Source organism: Staurois parvus, unplaced genomic scaffold, assembly GCF_062004578.1.
Source record: "Staurois parvus isolate SC_StPar_1 unplaced genomic scaffold, SC_StPar_1.0 ptg000394l, whole genome shotgun sequence".
Classification (NCBI taxonomy): domain Eukaryota; kingdom Metazoa; phylum Chordata; class Amphibia; order Anura; family Ranidae; genus Staurois; species Staurois parvus.
In genome coordinates this window covers 4,217,912-4,241,994 of record NW_028318190.1, presented here as the reverse complement: position 1 = coordinate 4,241,994, position 24,083 = coordinate 4,217,912, and the positions used below count along the sequence as shown (strand labels likewise).

General features: G+C 43.4%; 1 protein-coding gene across 4 annotated transcripts in view; it reads right to left on the bottom strand.

The window, feature by feature from the left end:
- PHACTR4 (phosphatase and actin regulator 4) overlaps nucleotides 1-22,839 on the bottom strand; it is a 134,883-nt gene extending 112,044 nt beyond the window's left edge. For 2 of the 4 annotated variants that reach the window (XM_089686259.1, XM_089686262.1), the window contains exon 1: nucleotides 22,717-22,839. The gene's annotated coding sequence lies outside the window, so the exon portion shown is untranslated. Of the gene's footprint in view, nucleotides 1-18,964; nucleotides 19,137-22,623 lie in introns of all 4 variants that reach the window. The other 2 variants (XM_089686260.1, XM_089686261.1) reach the window with 2 other exon arrangements.
- Between the last annotated feature and the right edge of the window lie 1,244 nt (nucleotides 22,840-24,083).

Here is a 24,083-nt window from a genome sequence, read left to right as displayed (position 1 = left end):
CTTGAATCTCAGTATGCTTTGTGTATTGGATCCTGTCTAAACTGTCCCTAGTATGTGTATGTATGAATGTAATTTAGGGACTTTAGATTGTACACCCCTTGAGGGTTAGGGACTGATGTGAATGTACAATATATATGTAAAAGTGCTGCGTAAATTGATGGCGCTATATAAGTACCTGTAATAATAATTTCTTCCAGATCTGATATCAATCCAGTGTGTAAGACTGGTCACTGCTGAACTCTCTTTCTGCATAGTGATTGGTCTTGTATCAGTCCCCTCCTGTAGTTTTCCACAGGCAGCCAGAAGTGGGTGGTCCTGCTAGGTCCCTCCCACAACTCTCCCCAGTCTTTGTGCATGACAGCGATTATGTCACTGCTACTTCTATATGGTATTATCTGGCATCTGATGCACACAAAGTGGATTTATAGTCTTTGTAGCCATTAAGGAATATGTTCGAATAAAAAAAAAAAAAAAAAATGGGATCAGAGTTTTGCTTTTAACCACAGAATCAACATGGCAGACAGGCAAAAGAGAGCTCCACATATGAAGCTTATTTATTTATTTAAGGCACTTATATAGCGCCGTCAATTTATGCAGCGCTTTTACATATATATTATACATTCATATCAGTCCCTAACCCTCAATTGGCGTACAATCTAAGGTCCCTAACTCACATTCATACATACACATACTAGGGCCAATTTAGACAGGATCCAATTCACCTACCAGCATGTCTTTGGAGTGTTGGAGGAAACCGGAGTACCCAGAGGGAACCCACGCAGGCACAGGGAGAACATGCAAACTCCAGGCAGGTGGTGCCGTGGTTGGGATTCGAACAAATGACCCTAGTACTGCCAGGCGGAAGTGCTAACCATTTAGCCACTGTGCTTACTTATTTCTTACAGCACAGGTTTCCGTCAAGCTTTGTGAGGACTTCTACGAAAGACAGTGAACCAATAACAGGAGATGGGAAGGAAGATTCTGGGAAATCCTGTCTACAAACAAATACCAGTGAAGTGATTGCAAGTAAGATAACATTGGATTTTAGTACTGTAGCAACCATACCAAAGGGACTTTCTAGCCATATTTAAGTGCCCTCCCTATCCCTGGTAAGTTAGCAGATGTGGACAAGCTGTGCAAGCACAAGCATGTACATTTCCCCTCCAGTGATGGAAAGAGCACTGTGCACTCCCAATCTCTGAATGGTTGAGATAAGATATCAGCAATATTTTCAGTGAGAAGGCCAATTCACTGCATACTAAGAAGGAACAGTAAGCAAAACCACAGTATAGGTCTGCGAAGTAGAAAGTAGAAACTGTCTATGCAGCAAATAAAAATACTAACTTTTCATTAACCACTTGCCCTCCAGAGGATTTACCCCCCTTCCTGACCGGGCCATTTTTTGTGATACAGCGCTGTGTTATTTTAACTGACAATTACGCGGTCACGCAATGCTGCACCCAAATTAAATTTACGCCCTTTTTTCCCACGAATTGACCTTTCTTTCGCTGGTATTTGATCGCCTGTGCGGTTTTTATTTTTTGCACTATAAAACAAAAAAGACTGACAATTTTGAGAACAAAACAATAATTTTGACTTTTGGCTATTAAACACGTCTAGTAAAAAAATTTTAAAAAATCAAATTTCATCATAAATTTAGGCCAAAATATATTCTGCTACATGTCTTTGCTGAAAAAAAATCCCAATACATGTAAATTAATTGGTTTACATGAAAGTTATAGTGTCTACAAATGGTGGCATAGATACTGGATTTTTTTTTTTACTAGTAATGGTGGCGATCAGCGACTTATAGCAGGACTGCAGCGGACATTCTTTTTTTTTTTTACTTTTTTTCCATTACAAAAACCCATCAAAAATAAATTTTCAGCCAAAATACAAACATTTCCCCTGAATTTTGCATTCCAACCTCCCCACTACCCCCCCACCCCCCTCTCACCCAAACCCCCTTACCCTGCTCCATATAACTCTTCCCTTCTTTTTCCAATCTATACCTGTAATCTTTCTCCTCGGTCCTCACTTCTGACTCTTCCTTTCTCTTACTATTCTTTCTTTTCCTCCAACCGTTCTTTTCCCTTCTCCTATTCCTGCTACAGCCTTACAAAACATTCCCTTTATTCTCCTACCTCAAATCAGATCCCTGGGCCTCCCACTACTTCCATATATTTTCCGGATGCCTTGAAGTCAGACCATCTTCCCCATTCTTTTCTAAATTTATCCATATTACCTTCACCTATATGGTATAACTCCTCTTGTATAAACTGGATTACATCTTACCAAAACCCCTGTATTTTTGGACAGTCCCACCATATATGTGCCATTGTTCCCTTAGCTGCACATCCCCTCCAACATAACGGTGAGACTTCTACTTGTTGTTTATGTGCAACACTCACTGTCAAATACCACCTCGTTAAACATTTATAATTCATTTCAACCATGTTCATATTAATCACCCCATGTGTTAATCATTTAACTTTTTTGCGACTCATTCATTTTTGTTCCCAGTTCCCTTTCCCATTTCTCTAAGAACAGCGTGGGGACCTGCCCCCCCCCCAATTCAACAAGAATCATATATATCCCAGAAGTAACATGTTTTGGAGCCATACTGGAACCCAACATCTTTTCAAACTGGAGCATGTCCTCCGTTAGCCTCAGTGGTTGGGAAACCTTTGCAACAAAATGTCTTAACCTTCCTGGCGGTAATCCCGAGTGTGGCTCGGGGTTAATTTTCAGTGCCAAAAGCAGTAACCCCAAGCCTCACTCGGGATTACACTGTAGTGTAACTTACCTTGTCCCTGTTATCCCCCGATGCCCTCCCACTGTGTCCTCCAGCCAATGCCAGCATCTGTCTTCCCTTTCCTGTGAGCGCTGCAACGCAGGGGGGCAGAACCCGCGATAAATTCAAAAAAGTAAACAAAACATGACATACACACAAAACATTGTAATCTGTTAGGAATACATTACCGTATCAAACCATTTCACCTCAGTTTTGTCCCTAGTCCTTTGTCTAGTGCCCTGCCTGCACTTTTACTGTTCTTTGTGCCTGGAAACTTAAGAACATCCATGGCATCCAAAAAGCATCCCTTAAGGTCAAAAGCAGTTTTAGACCAGATAGAAAACAGCAATAGTGCATTAGAATAACTTGCAGAATTGAGCGATCATGATTCGTGGGGAAATTCGCCATCAGCGACGATTCTGCGACTGAGCTCAGTAAAGTTATCCCAAAGAAGGATCCTGGGATATGGACTGGGAGCATGTGGAATTTACATAAGATTTTTGAGACTATCACCATCTTAACCAAATTTATACGCCCAATCCAAGAAACCCTTCACCTTGAGAGTCTTCTCAGCTTATCCTTTATTTCATTTATTAATGGAATATAGTTTACCCAGTATATATTATTTATAGAAGGAGTCAACTTTACACCTGGGTAACTTAATTCCTTCTCCCTCCATGAAAATGGGAAGTCTTTTTATAAAGTCTGCATCACAATCTTTGAAACATTAATGTTCAAGATCTCTGATTTTGAGGGGTTTATTTTAAAGTTTGAAATCTCTCTGTACCCTTTTAGTAATCTCAATAGGTTAAGCAATGTTATCCCAGGGTTCACAATTTAAAACATATCATCAGCATATGCCGCTACCTTATGCTCTATCTCACCTATCTTGAACTCTTTAATATCTACACTCCTCCTTACCATCGCCAGCAAAGGTTCCAGGGATATTACAAATAATAACAGGGATAAGGGGCATCCCTGTCTTGTATCATTGTACATCTCAAAAAAAACTCGAGAGGGACCCATTTACTTTCACCGCCGCTGACGGGCCATTATAGAGCTACTTTATCCAACTCATCATCTTAATCCCTATTCCCAAGGCCTCTAGGGTATTTATCATAAACCCCCAGTCTACCCTGTCAAAAGCTTTCTCTGCGTCGGTCAACAATAAAATTGTTGGTAACTTTTCTCTCTTTGCCTTCTGCAAAAGAGGCAATGTTCTTAAACTATTATCCCTCCCTTCCCTTCCTGGGACAAAACCCACTTGATCTAAATGTATCCATTCCGGCATCAGCTTTTTTAACCTCGTAGCTAGCACCTTCGCAAACAGTTTTGTATCTGTATTTAGTAGTGATATAGGTCTATAGCTAGCGCATTGTGAACTATCCTTTCATTCTATTAGGATTATCGTTATATATGCTTGCAGCGATTCTGTTCTTACTCCCATTCCCTCTCCTAAGGTGTTCATATAAGTACAAAATTTAGAGACCAATAGGTGTCGAAATTTCTTGCGGCAGACATTCTGACACTGGGAGGAATGGACTTGGTGTCACTGACATTCCCAATGACACCAATACAGTGATCAGTGCTAAAAAAAAAAAAACCATTGACACTGTAGTAATGGCACTAGGCAGAAAGGGGTATCAAAGGGTTAACTGTGTGCAGGGAGTGTTTTACTAGGGGGTGGTGTGTTGGACCGAAACATGATATCCCAGAGATGTGCTTTTGGAATTAGGTCAGGAAAGCATGGGGGGCCATTCAATGGTATCAATTCCTTCATCCTCCAGGAACTGCCTGCATACTCTTGCCACACAAGGCTGGGCATTGTCATGCACCAGGAGGAACCCAGGACTCACTGCACCAGCGTAAGGTCTGACAATGGGTCCAAGGATTTCATCCCGATACCTAATGGCAGTCAGGGTGCCATTGTCTAGCCCAGCAATGGGCAAACTATGGCCCGCGGGCCGTATACGGCCCGGCGGACCTTTTAATCCGGCCCGCGGAGCTAGGCTCCCGCAAGCTCCTCTCACAGTCCGCCCTGAAGACCGGTGTAGCATGAAAATCTGTCTCCTATGAGGATCTGTTCCCCTCGACGTATCTGCGCATGTGCCGGAGATCGCCGATCGGCTGCTAATGCCTGAAACTGGCACATGCGCAGATACGTCGAGGGGGACAGATCCTCATAGGAGACAGATTTTCATGCTACACCGGAACGGCGCGGGAAAGGGTGAGAGGAACGCACGGAGCAAAGGTAAGTGAATTGACACAGGGGGGACTTGGGGACTTAATATGGGGGATGAATTAATATGGGGAATGAATTACTATATGGGGAATGAATTACTATAGGGGGGGTGAATTACTATAGGGGGGGTGAATTACTATAGGGGGGGTGAATTACTATATGGGGGATGAATTACTATATGGGGGATGAATTACTATATGCGGGATTAATTACTATGCTTACTATGGGGGAATATTACTATACTTACTATGGATGACACATACACATCATTCATCTACTCTTGGTCCGACCCCCGGGTCCATTATATGAACCCATTGCGGCCCTCAAGTCAAAAAGTTTGCCCACCCTGGTCTAGCCTGTAGAGGTCTGTGCGTCCCTCCATGGATACGCCTCCACCAGACCATCACTGACCCACCACCAAAACAGTCAGCTGAACGATGTTACAGGCAGCATAACGTTCTCCTTGGCTTCTCCAGACCCTTTCACGTCTATCATATGTGTTCAGGGTGAACCTGCTCATCTGTGAAAAGCACAGGGCGCCAGTGGTGGACCTGCCAATTGTGGTGTTCAATGGCAAATTCCAATCGAGCTCTATGGTGCAGGGCAGTGAGCACAGGGCCCACTAGAGTACGTCGGGCCCTCAGCCCACCCTTTTGAAGTCTGTTTCTGAATGTTCGGTTAGAGACATTCACATCAGTGGCCTGCTGGAGGTCATTTTGTAGGGCTCTAGCAGTGCTCATCCTGTTTCTCCTTGCACAAAGGAGCAGATACCAGTCCTGCTGATGGGTTAAGGACCTTCTACGGCCCTGTCCAGCTCTCCTAGAGTAACTGCCTGTCTCCTGGAATCTCCTCCATGCTCTTGAGACTGTGCTGGGAGACACAGCAAACCTTCTGGCAATGGCATTGAGGTGCCATCCTGGAGGAGTTGGACTGCCTGTGCAAACTCTATAGGGTCCAGGTATCCCCTCATGCTCAGTGATTTTAGCAAGCATGCTTTACTACATATACAAACTGATTTTACTATTGTGGGTTTAGTAACACTTTAAGACAACTCTGATGGCGAGTTTAATGCCATATATTATTAAAAATATTTGAGAAACATTTTCACTAATAGCTGTACAATTGGACTTTCCAACATGACAGGGACCAAAAATACATGGCCAAACTAACTGTTTGATAGATGCAGCAGAAAAAAAAAAAAGAAGATTCTGGAGAGGCCAACACAATTGCTTGACTAACATCGAGCCAGTTTGTGGATATGAAATCCATGCTAGACAAGCAACGAATTTACAGAACCTGGTGGCTTTTTTCCAAGAAGAATGAGCAGTTATACTACCGGAGAAAATAAATGGCTTTATACACAACTATCACAGAAGACTCAAAGAGTGGTGTGCCGTCCATTGAGAGAGACATTCCACGGCCGAGGCTCCTGTACAAAATGCGCGGGAGTGATGTCATCGCAGCCCGGCTAATCAAACTGCCGCAGCCCCTGAACCCGGAAGTAAGACCAGGTGAAGATAGAAGCCCTGGGGAGCCAAGACAGCACTCCACTGGAGGACTTCATTTTCAGGAAAGTCTTTCATAATGTGCTAGTCTGTGATGCATACTAGCACACTATGCTCTTAACTTGAAAAAAGAAGATTTTTGTTGTTTTGTTTTTTTGCAGTTCACTACCGCTTTAATAGTTTAACCGCTTGCCGCCCTGCCACTGTGTATATAAGTGTGCAGGGCGGCAGTGGAGCGCAAAACCACGTTTAAAAACGGGTCCCGCGCTCCCGACACTTTCGCCGGCAGGGGGCGCGCGCGCTCCCGCCGACCCGCGGGTGATCCGATTCGATCCAGGAGGGATCAATCATTAGATTTCAGCTAGTGATTTCTGGCTGAAATCACATGATCGGTCCCTGTCCTATCCTGTCCTGTGTTGACAAATACACAGGGCAGGATATGATGTCATTCTTCTCTGCCTGGACACATTCCGTTCCAGACAGAGAAGAAGACATCCAAAAAGTGAGTACACAAGCACTACACTACAGTTAGATCACTCTAGGACACATTTAACCCCCTGATCGCCCCCCCCCCCCCAGTTAACCCTTCACTGCCTTGTCACCAGTGTCACTGATCAGTGAAGCGATTTTTACTGATCAGTGTCGCTGGCGACTTCCGATAGAGTTAGCGCCCCTCCCAGATAGCGCCAGATTGCCCGCCAGTACACCAGTAATCCCGTTTAACCCCTTGATCGCCCCCCCCTCCAGTTAACCCCTTCACTGCCCTGTCACCAGTGTCACTGATCAGTGAACCAATTTTTACTGATCACTGTATCAGTGTCGCTGGCGACTTCCGATAGAGTTAGCGCCCCTCCCAGATAGCGCCAGTTTGCCCTCCAGTACACCAGTAATCCCGTTTAACCCCTTGATCGCCCCCCCCCCAGTTAACCCCTTCACTGCCCTGTCACCAGTGTCACTGATCAGTGAACCAATTTTTACTGATCACTGTATCAGTGTCGCTGGCGACTTCCGATAGTGTTAGCACCCCTCCCAGATAGGGCCAGTTTGCCCGCCAGTACACCAGTAATCCCGTTTAACCCCTTGATCGCCCCCCCCCCGTTAACCCCTTCACTGCCCTGTCACCAGTGTCACTGATCAGTGAACCAATTTTTACTGATCACTGTATCAGTGTCGCTGGCGACTTCCGATAGTGTTAGCTCCCCTCCCAGATAGCGCCAGATTGCCCGCTAGTACACCAGTAATCCCATTTAACCCCTTAATCCCCCCCAGTTAACCCCTTCACTGCCCTGTCACCAGTGTCACTTATCAGTGAACCGATTTTTACTGATCACTGTATCAGTGTCGCTGGCGACTTCCGATAGTGTTAGAGCCCCTCCCTGATAGCGCCAGATTGCCCGCCAGTACACCAGTAATCCCGCTTAACCCCTTGATCCCCCCCCCCAGTTAACCCCTTCACTGCCCTGTCGCCAGTGTCACTGATCAGTGAACCAATTTTTACTGATCACTGTATCAGTGTCGCTGGCGACTTCCGATAGTGTTAGCACCCCTCCCAGATAGGGCCAGTTTGCCCGCCAGTACACCAGTAATCCCGTTTAACCCCTTGATCGCCCCCCCCCCAGTTAACCCCTTCACTGCCCTGTCACCAGTGTCACTGGTCAGTGAACCAATTTTTACCGATCACTGTATCAGTGTCGCTGGCGACTTCCGATAGTGTTAGCGCCCCTCCCAGATAGCGCCAGTTTGCCCGCTAGTGCACCAGAAATCCCATTTAACCCCTTGATCGCCCCCCCCCCCAGTTAACCCCTTCACTGCCCTGTCACCAGTGTCATTGATTACAGTGAACAGATTTTTACTGATCACTGTATTAGTGTCACTGGTGACTTCCGATAGTGTTAGCACCCCTCCTAGATAGCGCCAGTTTTCCCGCTAATGCACGGGATTTTTTTTACCAAAAACATGTAGCAGAATACATTTTGGCTTAAATTTATGACTAACTTTGAGTTTACGATATATTTTTTATAGCTGAAAGTAGAAAATATTGTTTTTTTTCTAAATTTTTGTGTTTTTTTTGATTATAGCGCAAAAAATAAAAAAGTGCACAGGTGATCAAATACCACCAAAAGAAAGCTCTATTTGTGTGAAAAAAAGGACGTAATTTTCGTTTGGGTGCAGCATTGCATGACCGCGCAATTACCATTTGAGTTAGTGCAGCGCTGTATAGCAAAAAAAGGCATAAATTACAGTATCTATACCATAGTTTGTAGACGCTATAACTTTCACACAAAGCAATCAATATACACTTATTGGGATTTCTTTTACCAAAAACATGTAGCAGAATACATTTTGGCTTAAATTTATAACTAACTTTGAGTTTACGATATATTTTTTATAGCTGAAAGTAGAAAATATTGTTTTTTTTCAAAATTTTCGTGGTTTTTTTTGTTTATAGCGCAAAAAATAAAAAGCGCACAGGTGATCAAATACCACCAAAAGAAAGCTCTATTTGTGTGAAAAAAAGGACGTAAATTTCGTTTGGGTACAGCATTGCATGACCGCGCAATTATCATTTGAATTAGTGCAGCGTCAAACAGCAAAAAAAGGCCTGGTCATTAAGGGGGGTAAATCCTCTGGGGCTCAAGTGGTTAATCACTTGCTGCCCAACGACATACTTGTTCGTCATTGGGTTTGAATGGTTATAACAGGGCCATGGCTGCAGCTATCTTTTTTTTTCAGCCACTGGATCGCTTTTACATGTGGCAGAAGATGGTCCCCCCGGCGGGAGGGGAAAGCTCCACCGACTGACCATAGAGATGATGGAGGACCAGAATGTCCCTGATCAGCTCCATGGTCTAAGAAATCAGAAGTGACAAGTATTTTGTCACTTCTATTTTGGTCTAATGTAAGCCAACTGTTACTGGCCTGTGAAAGCATCAGATCAATCCAATCTGGGTTTGATCTGATGCTTTGAAGGGCAGGAGAGATCTGGGGTGAAAGACGCTCCATAAAGAGGACCTGTCACTGCTCCAGCTATCACACAGGATGTTGTTCATCCATTGTGACAGCCATAAAAGTGAAAAAGCCATTTAAATAAAATAACAAAAAATTTCTACATTGCCTCCTCCTCGCGTGTAGAAATGAGGGCGTGCACAAATATGTAAACCGTGTTCTCACCACTCATGTGAGGCATCACCGCGAACGTTATAGTGAGAGCAATAATTCTACCAACAGACCTCCTGTATAATGCTAAACTGGTAACCTGTAAAGGCTATTAAAGGGTCTATGAAAAATGTTAAGTACCGTAGTTTGACATAGTGTGTTAAGTACCGTAGTGTGACATGTTAGGTCAGTGGTTCTTAACCTGGGTTCGATCGAACCCCAGGGGTTCGGTGAGTCAGTCTCGGGGGTTCGGCGGAGGTGAAGACCCACACCCGACTCATATGATTTGTGCAGTAAATATTCATTATTATGTTTTTGTTTTTGTGTGAAAATCATGTTTTAATGGTTTTGTTCTTTGTTCTTAATGGTTTTGTTCATTTTGTGCACCTATGTATAAATATATACCTATGTTTTGAATTTTAAAAATCATATTTTATTTTTCCAATTAAGAAGGGTTCGGTGAATGCGCATATGAAACTGGTGGGGTTCAGTAACTCCAACAAGGTTAAGAACCACTGTGTTAGGTATCTATTCAGCATAACAATCTTTTATAGTTTACCAAACAATTGTGTGTGATTTCTTTGTGCATTGAATTTCATTAAAGTGTTTTCCCAAAAAAATTGTGTTCGAAAATTCACTGCGCATACAAAATTGCAATACTCACCATATTTTTCTCTAGGTATCTGCTTAAAAATATATATAATGTTTCGGGGTTCTAAGTAATTTTCTAGCAAAAAAAAAATTCAGATTTTTACATGTAGAAGAGGAACGTTAGAATTGGCCTGGGGCTCCAATGGTTAAAATCAATCACATTAAAGACAAAAGAAATTGTTTGGACTTATGTGAAGTCAACCTGTTTCTAGATTAACTTTAAGTCCTCATGCACGCTGGGTGTTTTGATAACACTGGTAACGTTAGCTGTGTAAAGTCACGTTAAAAAAGTGAGTTTTTCAGCTTTTTTTAGCATTTTTGCATTAGCGTTTATCAGCGGTTTCTCGTGTTTTTTTTTACCAAAAAAGAAAAATATTTTTCTTTGGTAAAAAAATCCAAAAACAACAGTTTGCGGCGTTTTACTGCGTTTTTCAGTGTTAGAGCGTTTTTACACCTAAAAAACTCCTCTAGAAACCCACTAGTTCTGGGTTTTTGTTCCAGCCAAAAAACATTGGATTACACTCTATGTGTGCATGGACACATAGGATAACATGCTGGGGGGTTTACTGGCTGTAGAAAAAAACGTCAAAAGCCAAAAACAATAGCTGTAAAAACGTCCAGTGTGCATGAGGACTAAAACGGTTTGGTGCAGGCAAATGCAAACCTCTGTAAAAATACATATACTGAAGGAAAAAAAAAAAACCTTACAGTAAAAATGTCCTAACAGCTAACTATAAATTGACCATGAAATGCAATGATTTGGTCTTTCAGATTTTTCAAAAGCTAAAGCGTGACCATGGTAAATTACATACTCACTCATGGTACATTCTCAAAGGGCATGTAAGTGAACAGTCAATACATTAGCAGAAACTTTCAAGTTTAAAAAAAGAAAACAATTATATGGAGGGGGCGAATTTTTGTTTTAATTCCCCATTCATTCTTCCATGTATCTGTGCAAGGATTTTACATAAATAATCTTGTGTGGCTCTGTGCTAAACAACCTCAAGCCTTTATGAGTACTAGCCTTAGGTAAAGATGCATTTTTATGGCCTGTCCAACAATGGAATTTGCTACTGGAGATCTTCATTATAAAGTGTTCTGTGTAAAATATCTCATTTAGGCCCCTTTCAAACGGGGCGGATCTGTCTGCTCAGCAGGAGGATCTCTCCGCTGATCCCCGCTGAGAAGACGGATGACAGGTCCATGTCTGCCCCACCACTTCCACTTTTCGGATGGAAAAGGAACACCTGTCTGTTTCCACCTGTCATCCTTTTTCGATCCGCCGGACAGATGGGGAACGTATTTCCGTCTGTTTTTGGCGTACAAGATCAGATCGGATGCCGGAGGTCATCAGCGGACACTTGTCCGCTGACACACGCCGGTCCTTAGAGGTTTATGGATGGTTCGATTGGGTCCACCTGAGAAAAATTACAGGAGGACCCGAATGGACCATCAGTGGGAAAAAGGCCTACAGTATTTTCTTCTCACCTTCCAAGATAATAAGTTGAAGAAGGAAAGAATACTGTTTCTTTGTATCACCTTTTTAATGTGCTTAAAGTGATTCTAAAGGCTTAATTTTTTAAAAATAAAAAATAACAAACATGTCTATACTTACCTGCTGTGTGCAGTGGTTTTGCACAGAGCCATCCAGAACCTCCTCTTCTCGAATCCCCTGCCGGCGCTACTGGCCATCCCTCCTGTTGGGGCTGGGTGCCCCTACAACAAGCAGCTTGCTACGGGGGCACACGCTGCTCCACGTGTCTATTCACACACAGAGCCACGGCTCGGTCCGCCCTCTCTCTCTCTTCTCATTGGCTCACTGGGTGTGACTGACAGCAGTGGGAGCCAATGGCTCCTGCTTCTGTCTCAGCCAATAAGAAAAGGGAGTCCCGGGATAGCAGAGACTCCAGTGCACAGCACTGGATCGCGAGGGAGCTAAGGTGAGTAGTATGGGGACTGCTGCACAGAGAAGGTTTTCTACCTTCATGCATAGAATGTATGAAGGTAAAAAACCTTGAGCCTTTAGAACCACTTTACTGTATTGATGTGCAATATGCAGATTTGCTGAATTACGTAAATCCTGGTGCCTGTGTACTTTTTGGCTCTGTTCACATATGTCTTACAGATCGGTCCCCCTTCTGCAGCCTACACTGTGAATTGCTACAGAAGTTTAGTCTTTTAGACCCCATTCACACTTGGACATCAAATCACATGACAAGTCGTAATCCATGTTTTCCAATGATAACCATTCATATACACTCAGTGGCCACTTTACTAGGTACACCTTGCTAGTGCCAAAAAAATATCCCCCACACCATTACACCACCAGCCTGGCCCATTGATACAAGGCAGGATGGATCCATTCTTTCATGTTGTTTACACCAAATTCTGACCCCATCATCTGAATGTCGCAGCAACCAGTCTGCCCATTCTCCTCTGACATGAACAAGGCATTTTCTGGTACCAGAAGAGCTTTATTGAAAACAATATTGTACAAATATAGCTCAGAGAAATAAACCCATAAGATGTAACATAGGATTAGTAAATGAGACAGGTACATACAGTTTATAGTGGCAATAGTGGCCCATGCAGGGGCCAACACGGCTGTAATCATAATGTGACGAAGAGGAAAAGATCATAATCCACATATTGGTAAAACAATACAGAGCCAAGCGTGTGCTGGTGCGGCTCAGAAAAAAGAAGCATGCAACTTGGACCCCCCAAATGCACACCCACACATCATGGTAGCAGTTGTATTGCGTGGGCTTGAAAACGTTTTGGTTGTGGAAGCTTAATTATAAGGATGAAGCTTTTGATCAAAAGACCAAAACATATAAAGTAAAGTATCAGTTTTCAATATGTGGGTTAAATGCATGTGGAGGAGTAGGGGCTCCTGAAATGGAAAATGCAGGAGTCCCAGAATGGACAACAAGGCATTTTCATTCACACAACTGCGGCTCGCTGGATATTTTCTCTTTTGTGGACCATTCTCTGTAAACCCTAGAGATGGTTGTGTGTGAAAATCCCTGTAGATCAGCAGTTTTTGAAATACTCAGACCAGCCCAGCTGGCAGCAACAACCATGCCATGTTTAAAGTCACTTAAATCCCCTTTCTTCCCCATTCTGATGCTTGGTTTGAACTTCAGCAAGTCATCTTCATCACATCTACATTTCTAAATGTATTGAGTTGCTGCCATGTGATTGGCTGATTAGCAATTTGTGATACCAAGCAATTTAACAGGTGCACTAAAGTGGCCAGTGAGTGTGTGTATTTGTGTGTATACATATATATATATACACACACATACGGCCTGGCCCGCAGTCTCCGCTCTAATTCATCCCAAAGGTGTTCTATCGGGTTGAGGTCAGGACCAGTCCAGTTCCTCCACCCCAAACTCGCTCATCCATGTCTTCATGGATCTTGCATGTGCACTGGTGCGCAGTCATGTTGGAACAGGGAGGGGCCATCCCCAAACTGTTCCTACAAACTTGGGAGCATGAAATTGTCCAAAATGTCTTGGTGTGCTGACGCCTTAAGAGTTCCCTTCACTGGAAGTAGGGGGCCAAGTCCAACCCCACAGCATAATCCCCCCTCCACCAAAATTTGCACAATGCAGTCAGGCAAGTACCATTCTTCTGGCAACCAGCAAACCCAGACACGTCCATCGGATACAGAAGCAGGATTCTTCACTCCAGAGAACATGTCTTCGCTGCTCTAGAGTCCAGTGGCGGCATGCTTTACACCACTGCATCTGACGCTTTGCATTGCACTTGATGATGCAAGGCTTGGGTGCAGCTGCTCTGCTAATCTGAAGGCTACATGAAGTTTGGAGGTCTTTAGCTATTGACTCTGCAGACAGTTGGCGACTTCTGCACACTGTGCGCTTCAGCATGCGCTGACCCCGCTCTGTCATTTTACGTGGCCTACCACTTCATGGCTGAGTTGCTATTGTTCCCAGTTGCTTCCACTTTGTTATAATACCACTAACAGTTGACCGAGGAATATTTAGTAGCAAGGAAATGTCACGGATGGACTTATTGCACAGGTGGCAACCTATCACAGTACCACGCTTGAATTCACTGAGCTCCTGAGAGCGACCCATTCTTTCACAAATGTTTGTAGAAGCAGTCTGCATGCCTACGTGCTTGATTTTTTACACCTGTGGCCATGGAGATGATTGGAACACCTGAATCCAATGATTTGGAGGGGTGTCCCAATACTTTTGGGAATATAGTGTACGTGAACCTAAGCTGAACCTTTTCTTGATTTTTAATATAGAGAGTACCAGAGAACACCCATCACATTTTTGTAAATATTTGCTACAATGTAGTAATGAGTGTACAGCTTGTATAACAGTGTAAACTTGCCGTCTCCTCCAAATAACTCAGCACACAGCCATTAATGTCTAAACTGCTGTCAACAAAAGTGAGTACACCTCTAAGTGAAAATGTCCAAATTGGGCCCAAAGTGTCAATATTTTGTGTGGCTACTATTATTTTCCAGCACTGCCTTAACCCTCTTGGGAATGGCGTTCACCAGAGCTTCACAGGTTGCCACTGGAATCCTCTTCCACTCCTCCATGACAACGTCACGGAGCTGGTGGATGTTAGAGACCTTGCACTCCTCCACCTTCCTTTTGAGGATGCCCAACAGATGTTCAATAGGGTTTAGGTCTGGAGACATGGCCAGTCCATCACCTTTACCCTCAGCTTCTTTAGCAAGGCAGTGGTCGTCTTGGAGGTGTGTTTGGGGGTGTATCATGTTGGAATACTGCCCTACGGCCCAGTCTCCGGAGGGAGGGGATCATGTTCTGCTTCAGCATGTCACGGTACATGCTGGCATTCATGATTCGCTCAATGAACTGTAGCTCCCCAGTGCCTGCAGCACTCATGCAGCCCCAGACCATGACACTCCCACCACCATGCTTTACTGTAGGTAAGACACACTTGTCTTTCTACTCCTCACCTGGTTGCCGCCACACACGCTTGACACCATCTGAACCAAATAAGTTTATCTTGGTCTCATCAGACCACAGGACATGGTTCCAGTAATCCATATCCTTAGTCTGTTTGTCTTCAGCAAACTGTTTGTGGGCTTTCTTGTGCATCATCTTTAGAAGAGGCTTCCTTCTGGAACGACAGCCATGCAGACCAGTTTGATGCAGTGTGTGGCGTATGGTCTGAGCACTGACAGGCTGACCCCCCCACCCCTTCAACCTCTGCAGCAATGCTGGCAGCACTCATACGTCTATTTTCCAAAGACAACCTCTATATATGACGCTGAGTACGTGCACTCAACTCCTTTGGTCGCACATAGAGAGGCCTGTTCTGAGTGGAACCTGTCCTATTAAACTGCTGTATGGTCTTGGCCACCGTGCTGCAGCTCAGTTTCAGGGTCTTGGCAGTCTTCTTATAGCCTAGGCCATCTTTATGTAGAGCAACAATTCTTTTTTCAGATCCTCAGAGAGTTCTTTGCCATGAGGTGTCATGTTGAACTTCCAGTGACCAGTATGAGAGAGTGAGAACCATAACACTAAATTTAACACACCTGCTCCCCATTCACACCTGAGACCTTGTAACACTAACGAGTCACATGACACCTGGGAGGGAAAATAGCTAATTGGGCCCAATTTGGATATTTTCATTAAGGGGTGTACTTATTTTTGTTGCCAGCAGTTTAGACATTAATGGCTGTGTGTTGAGTTATTTTGAGGGGACAGCAAATTTACACTGTTATACAAGCTGTGCACTCACTACGTCACATTGTAGCAAAGTGACATTTCTTCAGTGTTGTCACATGAAAAGATATAATAAAATATTTACAAAAATGTGAGGGGTGGACTCACTTCTGTGAGATAATGTATATAATATGTATTCTTTCACAGATGCACAGTATAAATTAACCCCTCATAGCAGTGATTATCTGCTGTTTTTTAACCCCATCATGACAGGTGATTTAAAAAAAAGCATGCTGTTGCTAGTAAATGTCTTATGCTGGCCATACACATTGATTTTTGGATAAGAAAACTCATACAAAAGATTCTTTGCACATTCAATTAATGGACAAATATTGTAGAGAAATTTCACTTACTTTTAACATTCAATTTTAAATTTTAAATACTTTCTGAAAATTTGTTTGATCGAGAAAAGTTTTCCAATCTGCTCTTTCAAATTTTCCCGACTCTGTGAATGAAAACAAACGTCATTCTGACCCCACTAACAATTAGAAAATTGTAGGAACGTTCTTAACTCCTTCACGCCGCCTGTATGCAAAATAGCGGCCCCATGGAATTTGGCTTTTTTCTGGGAGGCCGGTGATTTGCGTAACTGTCTTTGGGTACCTGTCTCAGTGAAAACCCTGGGACCCAGAACTCCTGATTCAAGGTCACCCGATTGCTGTGATAGCCTCTAATTGGCTATCACTGTGATCAGTCACTGTGAAGCCTGCCCCTGAGTTTTCTCTTTCTGAATGGAGGAGATACATTGTAAAAAATAAAAAATAAAAAAATAAAACAAAAAAAATACCTAAATCAAGGTATGATCTAGGTCAGTACCGGGGTTAGTGTTTGGGTCAAGGCCAGGGTCAGTATTATATTTAATTTTTAAATTAACATCAGTATAAAAAAAAAAAAGCAAAATACGCACTATTGATTCTAGGCCATACTACGGGTACAAACAACAACTAACATACACACATGTGGTATTGCCGTGATCATCAGGAGCAAGAAAAATTATTTTAGGTTGTTCTTTGGTGGTAAGTTATGGTAGTAGCAAGAAATATACAACCAACTACATTTTTTTTTACATTTTTTTTGTCCTCCTACCCTCCCTCCCCGTAGTCTTCTGGGACACGTGACAGGTCCCAGAAGACTACGGGGCCATTCAGAAAGCGCAGTGCTACTCGCGCATGTGCAGTGGGCACCCGGCTGTGAAGCCGCAAGCTGTCACAGCCAGGTGCCCACATTGAAGATGCTGATGCCTAGAACACAGGAAGGCCGGTGAAATAAGCTGCGGGGAGGACACCACAGGTCAGTGGCTGTTTTTTAAAAGTCAGAAGCTACAGTTTTCGTAGCTGCTGACTTTTATTTTTTTACAGTGTGAGTGGAACTTTAAAGTGTTACAAAACCCACAACAGTAAAATCAGTCTGTATATGCAGAAAAACATGCTTGTTCTACTCACTGTGGAACCTAAGAGGTTAATCTCCTGCATTGTGTAAAAGCACTGTTTGATCCTGATTTCTCTGATCCTTCCCTTTTTGCAGTGCCCCCCTCTTATCTCCTGATAAGACATATCCTGTAGAGTCACTCTGCACATGTTTAGTTTGATGTGTATTGCTAGAGAGGTTGTTTTTATGTCTTGGGAGAGTGCATGTGATCAGTACAGTGCCAATCAGCACTGTCCAGACAAAGGTCGGGGGTTCTGCATCCTCCTAGAGCAGAATGAAAACTTCTTCTACAAGTTAACATGTGCTCTGCTGGACAATTATAGAAGTCACAAGACTGCTCTAACTGCTGATGAGAAAAGGTATTTAGCAGTTTATAAGTACTAAAATAATTGCACTTCCATGTTCTGTGTATTGTGGGGAGACCAGATATAGTGAATGCAGGGTCCTGGGTTTAGTAACATTTTAAAGAAACAAGAGCTCATATAGGCAAAGGAATGCATGTACACAATTTCATTCTAAAAGTTTGCATAACGTAAAAGGACTGCTTTTAACTGATAAAAAGCACAGTTCCTTTGAAAAATGATACTGCTGCTATATTTTGTGGCACGAGGAAATTTGTGCAGGATTGTGAAGTTACTGCAAGGTCACCTTTAAATTATCACCGGACCTATTTTACTGTAATGCACAATAGCACAGATACAGTAAACTGAATGAGCCCTCACACACAACACTATCATCACCTTCCAAGAAAAATACAGCGCATTTCAGTCCAAACAGCTCTACAACTAAAAGAGAATGTCATCACAGCCAGCCCAGAAGGCAATCACAAAGCAAATGAAAACACACAAATGGAACAAATACAGATCAAAGAGACACACCAAGAGAAGACAGTTAACTTTGTGTACAATTGCATAAACTACTCCATGCATATATAGCATTATGGCCCCAGGCTGCTTCCAGCATATTCAGATCAAAGTCAAACCAAGCAATTTTCCATTAGTAAAAGAGTTCTACCATTTGTAGGCCTTTGATATGACAAAGAAGACGTCACGATCTACGAAATTTTATATCAGGAAATGAAAGTCGCACACCAAATCTAATGATAAAACATTGGAGCATTTATTATATTTGCACAGACTACCAAGTTTCACTGCTTCCACATTTACGACAAAGGGAGAAACTGAAAACACAGTATGACCTAAAAGAACACACTTCTTTCTAGCCTATTAACCATTTCATCTTGTGCCTTTATTACTTTCCTAATCCTGAGATGAAATGTTTAGCTGTTATGGATCTAACATACAGTATCAAAGAGAAAAGGGGACTGCATTCCTTGTATTAACAGCTAGATTTATGTCATGTAAACATTGACAATGTACTTATCTTACTCCCTTGTGGTCTGTTGAATATAATTTTGAAAGTATTCTGTTTGATAATCACATAAAAGTACCTGTTAATCCTGCCAGAAACCCAGTGCTGTCTTGTACAACCCTGCAAGGTTATCTCAAACAGTCTTTTCTTTCTATCCAGGTTACCAGGAGCTCCTTCAGAAATACAGCACAGTCACCACATGGCTGAAAGTGTTACTTGCAAGATCAACAGGTGATGATCAAGGAGAAAAGCTGAGAGGAAACAAAAGTAAGATAGCCACATCTAAGGATTGGAAGACTGCAATGTGTTACATTTGTTATTGGGTTTAGGTTCTCTTTAAAGCAAAAATCCGGGGAAAAAAAGTTTGGGCCTGTGCAGTGGGCTGTGCCGGCACTGCATGGGTCAAATGCTCGTTTTATTCTAAGGGAGAGAACGCTGAAGATATATTTACCTGACCTGCCGATCCTCCCCGCACAAGACAGGCCCTTTTGGCTCCTGCCTCCTCAGGGATGTTTAATTCCTATCGCCCGAAACATGCAGTTCCGGGCGCCGGGCAGGTAGTTATTTTTGCCTTTAACTCTGCTGCAGGGCTCACCTGTCAGGTGGAAGCATTCGGGAGGCAGCGCTGCCACCCGATTGATTCCACACAGCCCACAGTGTCAGCCTCTCCCCCGCTTTATGTCCCGGGCTCTGCTTGCACATCTGCGGGCCCGAGACTGGTTCGGTGCGTGCCGTGGGATGTGGTATAGGGGAGGGAAGAGGAGAGCAGACACCTCTGCTTCCCTCCCCTTCTTCTAGTGATCTCGAAGTGATGTGACGTTACTTCCAGGTCCCCATTCCACAGATTCCAGGTCATTAAGGCCAGGAAAGAATGTAATGCGGTGAGATGTGCACAGCATTACATTCAGTGTAGTACAGGGGAGACATGCAGGGTCTTTTAGAACCGCGCACGCCAGAATGAGAGCAATAATTTTAGCACCAGATCTCATTCGTAATGCTAAACTGATGACCTATAAGGGGCTTTAAAAGTGTCAATTATAGAAGATATAGGGTACTAAAGTTTGTTGCTGTTTCATGACAGCATGCAATTTTAAGGTTTGACATGTTGGATATCTATTTACTCGATGCAATCTCATCTTTTATATTTTACAAAAAAATTGGATATTTTATTGCTTTTTGTTACCCTAAAATTAACTTAAGTGTATTATTATTTTTGTGTTTCCTAGACCTTTGTGATAATATTGTGTGACATTAAAAATTAGAACTACCGTTATTTTATTCTCTAGGATCTCCGATTTAAAAAAATATACAATGTTTGGGGGGTGGTGTCATCTTCAGGCCTAAAACGATTTTTTAAATGTGTGCAAATCATACAAAAACAGCTCTGGCAGCAAAAGGGATAAAGGATAAGCCCGACACTCCCCTTTCCTGAGTAGCAGCCAATCAGTGCTCATTACACTACAAGGTCTCTTCCTTCCCTGCTGGTCCCTGAGGGTGGTGCTGGAGAGAGGCAGGGAGGGGAGGAGGAGATGAACAGCGCAATGTTAAAAATTTTAAACGTTTAAGTCGTTATAAAACCCCTTTTGTTTTTAAAAGCCCCAGACAATACTTAAAGCAGATATAAATACAGTTTTGGTTAAAATTTATGTTTTCTTATTAGGACAAGTAGATTGTCATGAACAAGTAGATTGGCGCACCGATTTAGTACCTGGACAAGTAGTTTTTTCAAAAATTTCCACACCCCTGCTCCTGCAGTCCAGCAGTCTTGTAAATGCACTGTTTCTGCTGTCAGCAAGTTCAATGTGTGCTCCACAGACAGGAACAGTACGCCGCTGGACCGTGGGGGAGCGCGATTTTCCGTGGGATCTGCAGGTCAGGTAAGTATGAGCATAGTCCGCACCCTAGAAAAAAACAAGTAGACAATCCATGCAGTGAAGCATATGAATATTGTTTAGCATCACTTTTAATCTGTACTGGAAGTAGTCACATGGGTCACTGAGAATAAATATTCTCTAGTAGTCACAGTGCTTCCGATCTGTTTTCGTTAAAAATCTTCAAGCCATTATTAAACATTTATTATATTGCATCTTATCAATTCATAGATGTGATGGCCATATTAGTTTTCTTTTATAGGCTTTCTTCTATTTACATCTGGTAATCCAGCCAGTACATTTGTTGTTTTTCAACAGATCAAGCTCTCTTGCAGCTGTATCATTTACAGAGATGAGACAAACCTTTAAACACTGGCAGGGGGCCAAAAGGAACAAAACATTTTGCTGTAACTGCTTAGAACGTGTTAGTTGGAGTTTGACTTGAGTTTGTTAGTGTATTTATATCTGCTAGTCCATCTAACACTCCCCTCCCCCCAGACTGACAATTCTGCTGTCTAAGGTGCCCCATGTACTCCTTCATCCAAAGTGCGGATGCTCTAACTCAGGTGCTGTGTGACTGGTTAGATCACCAAGTGAAAACAGAGGTGCAAAGCCTAAAAAAAGAAAACTAATGCATGCACCACATCTAATGAATGGTAAGCTGCAACATATTACATTTTTGTTTTTGAAATTAATACCGCTTTCACTTACATCAGCCTGTACTGTAGTGTGACCATTATGGAAAACACAGCCTTATATAGAACATTCTACTGTCTAAACCATTCTCTCAACCAGGGTTCATCCTGAGGTTTCCAGGAGTTCCCTGAGCAATTTCTGCCTCTCAAGTAGTTATTAGCAAGGGGTCCCTGACACCAGAAAGTTATTTCAAGGGTTCCTCCAGAGGTTACTAGGGGTTCCCCGAGCAACTTCTGCCTCTCGGATAGTTTAGCTATCTGTTGAAAGGATTCTTCCAAATGGTCACAGATGTAAGGAGCACTCTTCCCACTGACCATCACACTAATGTACCATATGCGGAAGATATACTAGTTATTAGCAGGGGGTCCCCGACACCGGAAAGTTATTTCAAGAGTACCTCCAGAGGTTACTAGGGGTTCCCTGAGCAACTTCTGCCTCTCGGATAGTTTAGCTATCTGTAGAAAGGATTCTTCCCAAGGGTCACAGATATAAGGAGCACTCTTCCAACTGACCATCACACTAATGTACCAAAAGTGGAAGATATACTAGTTATTAGCAGGGGGTCCCTGACACCAGAAAGTTATTTCAAGGGTTCCTCCAGAGGTTACTAGGGGTTCCCTGAGCAACTTCTGCCTCTCGGATAGTTTAGCTATCTGTTGAAAGGATTCTTCCAAATGGTCACAGATGTAAGGAGCACTCTTCCCACTGACCATCACACTAATGTACCATACGCAGAAGATATACTAGTTATTAGCAGGGGGTCCCTGACACCGGAAAGTTATTTCAAGGGTTCCTCCATGTAAACAAAGTTGTGAAAGTCTGCTCTAAACCCAACCCATTGACTCAGAGCACAAACACTGAAAGGGCCACTTAGAAGTCCATAGGTGAAAGCTGCCCACCATGATAGGCGGTCCTCATAGACCGGTAGATGGCCATCTGGTGGATGGAGGTCAGCCAACTTTCCCTCTGGTGTGAATGTCTTGTGTCCCTGTAGCTCAGTATGAAGGGGACTCCAGACAAACTCTTCCCATTAGAAGCAGAGAAGACAGACCGGAGTGGAGGAGGGAGCTGTGAGGATCCCGGAGGGGAGAAGTCCTGACACTGTCCCCGCACAGTCCATACATAGAACAGGACACACATCACCGACACACATACATACATACATACATACCGGCTCCCTGGCACCATGCCAGTCTAAGGATTGCACCGTCTAAGTGAGGATGGCGGGAAGTGTCGGTAAAGTTCCCTCATGAGGTTCTCTCACCTGATTCTCAGTCCCGGTCTGTCTCTCTCTTCAGCTCCCACTTCGCCTCCTCCCTTTCACCGATTTCTCTGTGTCCTCAGGCTCTCAGTCTCTCCCTCTGACATCACCGGAAGTCCTACCTGTCCAAAGAAGCCCAACCGGAAGACAAGGTTGAATGGAGGGCAAAGCATCACGGGACTTGTAGTCTTTCACCTTTTCTTTTTACCCGCCAGTATTGCAGATATGAGGTCTGAGGAGACTGTGTACCCGAACGTTGGGCGGATTTGTTTATGTAAGGAGTCATGGAGGGAAGAGAGTATTTTATGCCTGGCTTCTGTTAGGTGTCTGGCACTGGACTGCAAAGATTTGAATATGTTTGCATCAGAGGTCATTGAGGGTGAGATGACTGCGAGGCTTTTAGTGGTAAGGAGCCAGATTGGAAATACGTAATCGATATTATAGTAGCATCTCAAGCATAGCTACAGGGCTTGGACCAAAATATGGAAACACTGATTTGCAGGTGCAAAAATGAAAATGTTTTGCATTGAAAGTGATGCAACATACTTTTACTTCCGCTGTCTGATGAGACACCTAGGTAAGAGATGGGGGCCTCACTGTTGTCATGCATCGCTAGTAATACGGAGTCATGTCAAAGCTTACTGAGCTTCAAAGATGTCCGTTGGTGTCTGCTTAGCTGGTGCCTCTGTGACTGAAGTTGCTAATTTGTGATGTCATGAGGTACAGTGTCAAAGGTTATGATGGTATATACAGTTTCCGGGAAACCATCGTATGTTAAACAAGTGCAGACGACATGGTCAGCTGACCAAAAGGACATTGCATAGGATTGTGACCCGGAATAAGAAAACAACTGCTGCAAAAGTGACTGCAGAGCTCAATCCCAGTCTTCCAAAGCCCGTTTCCACAAAAACTGTGTGGAGGGAACTCCATAAGCAAAACATTCAGGGGAGAACTGCGATTGCCAAACCACTAATGCTCAGAAGAGGAGAGAGTGGGGCAACACCTGAAAATTGTGGACTATCGATCAATGGAAGACTGTAATATGGTCCAATGAATCCAGCTTCACACTGTTCTCAACCACCGGACGCATTTATGTGTAGCAAATACTGCCCCAAGCTTATGAGCAGGACTGTCTTGTGCCAAGCATGTGTAAAGCATGGTAGCGGTGCAATCATGGTTTGGGCAGCTCTATCTTGGTATTCTGCAGGCCCCATCATCACCTTGAAAGGAAGAGTCACTGCTGGCGACTATGTTCAAATTTTGGCTGACCATGTGAACCCCATGGTGCAGACCTTGTTTCCTTAAGACAGCGCCATTTACCAAGGCGATAACGCTCTGATTTACACAGCTGGTGTCAAATCGTGGTTTGA